At 36.8% G+C, this 3,511-nt stretch overlaps 1 non-coding gene across 1 annotated transcript; it reads left to right on the forward strand.

Annotated features, from left to right (window-relative positions):
• Nucleotides 1-1,906: 1,906 nt before the first annotated feature.
• On the forward strand, nt 1,907-2,013 carry LOC128286333 (small nucleolar RNA R71). Its single transcript, XR_008276876.1, has one exon. It is a non-coding gene; the product is annotated as a small nucleolar RNA R71 (small nucleolar RNA).
• Nucleotides 2,014-3,511: the final 1,498 nt, after the last annotated feature.

A 3,511-nucleotide genomic window follows, 5' to 3' on the forward strand; every position in this document is an offset into this window, starting at 1 on the left:
CGACTTACCTCTCTTCTGCATGGTCAAGGTGGTGCGAGGAGTTTACACTCCTCATCCCTACTATCAACTTTGTCAACATAAGGTTTAAAACGGGTATTGTTTACCTTAAATGTGTCGAATTTAGGATGAATTACCTCGACTGTACCATATAGGAAAATACTGAGTACCGTAAGAGGAATTTCTTCATTAGGTTCAGGAGTGGCAATGCGAGGATCTGCTGTATCTAGTAGTACTTTTTCTCCAACCTTAAGTTGATTTGGTGAGTTATTGAGCTTGTCCTGGCTTGGTTTCGGTTTATCAGGTGTTCTCAGTTTCTGTGTCTTCCATTCATCTAGCTCCTCAATTTGTAGCCTTCGTTCTTCATAGATAGGTTCTTTGTTGTTGTTTGAACACGACTCATATGTGTTCTTCGAAACTATTTCCTGCATAGAGGGTTTCACCACATGATCAGTACTAGAATGATTTATACAACCACCTTTAATTTTTGATGTGTTACTCGAATTACGAGCTTGAAGGGTGATTGTTTCATCTCCTACATGAAGTGTGAGTTCACCTGTACCAACATCAATAATGGTTCTAGCAATCGTTAAAAAGGGTCATCCTAAAATTAAAGGTGCGTTACTATCCTCTTTCATGTCTAGTACAGCAAAGTCTACTGGGTATATAAATTTATCGATCTTAACAAGAACATCTTTAATGATACCCCTAGGAAATTTAATGGTTTTATCAGCCAATTGAATGCTCATCCTAGTTTGTTTGGGTTTCCCAAGACCTAGCTGTTTAAACATTTATAAGGCATAACATTAATGCTTGCCCCTAAGTCAGCCAATGCATTATGAACATCTAAACTACCAATTAAACAAGGAATCGTAAAACTCCATGTATCCTTCATTTTTTTTGGTAACTTATTCTGTAATATGGGTGAGCAAACTGCATTCAACTCCACATGTGATGCCTCATCCAACTTTTGTTTATTTGTTAAAAGCTCATTTAAAAACTTGACTGCGTTTGGCATCTGCTTCCATAAACGATAAGTTAATATGTAGTTTCTTCAAAAGTTTAAGGAATTTACCAAATTGTTCATTTGATCAGTCTTTCCTTGTCGCATTGGGGTATGGCACACGAGGTTTATATTCTATACTCACCGACTTTGGATCATTTTGGCCTACATCATTCTTACCTTTGCTTACCACTGTTTCTAGCCTTGGTTTTGCAACTATTCCTCATCTTGAATGGCAATCGCGTTGAGTTGCTCCTTTGGGTTAGATTCAGTGTTGCTTGGCAGGCTACCTTGTTGATTTTTAAGTGCCGTCTCGGTATTCTAAAAATGAGTTTCTGACACCGAGATGAATTTGGTTAGCATCTCTTCAAGGTTCGGCTTTTTCTCTTGTACGGTGGTTGCTGAAAGCCTAGAGGGGGTGGTGGTCTCTGATTTCCTTGGCCTCCCCAGGAAAACTTTGGGTGGTTCCTCCAACTTGCATTGTAAGTATTGCTATAATGATTGTTTTGAGATCGAGGATTGTTACCCATGTAATTTAACTGCTCATTCTTCATGTTGTGGTCATAAGGTGGGTATTCTGAACTGCTTGATCCACCTCCACTTGCTTCGCACTGCATTACTGGGTAAACCTGTGAAGAACTAAGAAATCCATCAATTTTTTTATTCAAAAGTTCTACTTGATTAGAGAGCATGGTGACCGAATCGACGTTATAAACATCGGCTCTTTTCGTTGGCTTTGTCCTCATGACTTGCCACTGATAGTTATTCAGTGACATCTCCTCTATAAATTCATAGGCATCTTTAGGTGTCTTATTATTGATGGTTCCGCTAGCAACTGCGTCAACTATTTGTCGAGTCGAAGGATTCAGGCCATTATGAAAGGTTTGAACATGTAGCCAGAGTGGTAACCCATGGTAAGGGTATCTTCTCAAGAGATCCTTGTATCTCTCCTATGCATCGTAGAGTGTTTCTAAATCCATCTGCACAAAAGAAGAGATATCATTACGTAATTTAGCCGTTTTAGCTGGCGAAAAATATTTCAATAAAAACTTTTCGGTCATTTGTTCCCAAGTAGTGATTGACCCCCGTGGTAATGAATTCAACCACTGTTTAGCTTTGTTTCTCAATGAAAAAAGGAATAATTGAAGGCGAATGGCGTCATCAGAAATGCCATTAATTTTAAATGTATCACATAGTTCCAAAAAGTTTGCCAAGTAAGCGTTGGGATCTTCATCCCGCAAACCATCAAACTGAGCAAATTGTTGTATCATTTGAATTGTGTTAGGTTTCAGTTCAAAAGTATTTGCAGCTACAGCAGGTCTAACTATGCTAGATTCAGTTCCTATTAAAGACGGTTTAGCATAATCATACATAGTGCACGGAGCAGGATTCTGATTAACAACAATCACAGGAGGTAGCGGATTTTCTTGGTTTTCAGCCATCTCCTTGGTTGTGGTTGAAGTATCGTCCTCTTGCTCTTCTGTGTATCGTAAGCTTCACCTTATTTCTCTTCCATTTTTGTGAACTATGCGATCAATCTCACTATCAAACAGTACTGGTCCTGACGGGTTTCTTCTGATCATAAACTAGAAAAACCTGTCTGAAGAATAAGAAAAGAAAATAAAAATTTAAATTGCAATAAAAGTAAAATGGCTAAAGTAATAAAAATCGAGTGTTCCTAATATCCTAGTTCCTCGGCAACGGCACCAAAAACTTGATACGTGATATTCGTGACAGGTTTTAAAGATTTATAAAAGAATCGTTCTTGAGACTAACTTATTATCACGATTAAGGCAAATGTACCTATCGAACAGTAGTATAGTTCAGGAAGACCGGATTGTCGAACCCAAAGGAACTACAAGTACTAGTATTTACTTCCTTTTTATTATCTAGCCAAAAAATTAAGAGGTTTGGTTATCTAAACTAATTACTAACTAAGAATGCACAGAAAGAAAAATTGGGAAAATACTTTTGGGAAAATTCGATTGATTAAGACAATACCTAAGGAAAATCCACTTAGACTTCACTTGTTATTTGACTTTGAATTAGACGATTTATTCATTTGACTTTATCTGTAGAAATCCCTAAGTTATATTATTATCTCTCTCAAGACTAATAACGTCTAACCCTAGGTTGAATAATTGAAATCTCTTTCTAATTAACACCCTAGAATTGCATTAACTCGATCTATGGATTCCCTTATTAGGTTTCACCCTAATCCGGCAAAATCTTCTCACTATATCTCTAGGCATGCAATCAACTCCGCTTAATTATGAAAAATTTACTCTTTGACAGGGTCTATTCCTCCTCTGAATAAGAGCTTAACTTGAATCAATATCTTGGAATATCAAAACAAGAATTAAGAGCACATAATTAAGAACAAGTCAAATATTTATCATACAATTTAGATAATAATAACAAGATCCGTCTTAGGTTTCATTCCCCTTAGGTATTTAGGGGTTTAGTTCATACTTATGAAAGAAAACATCTCAAAAGCATAAAGATAACAAA

Source organism: Gossypium arboreum, chromosome 12 (assembly GCF_025698485.1).
Source record: "Gossypium arboreum isolate Shixiya-1 chromosome 12, ASM2569848v2, whole genome shotgun sequence".
Lineage (NCBI taxonomy): Eukaryota > Viridiplantae > Streptophyta > Magnoliopsida > Malvales > Malvaceae > Gossypium > Gossypium arboreum.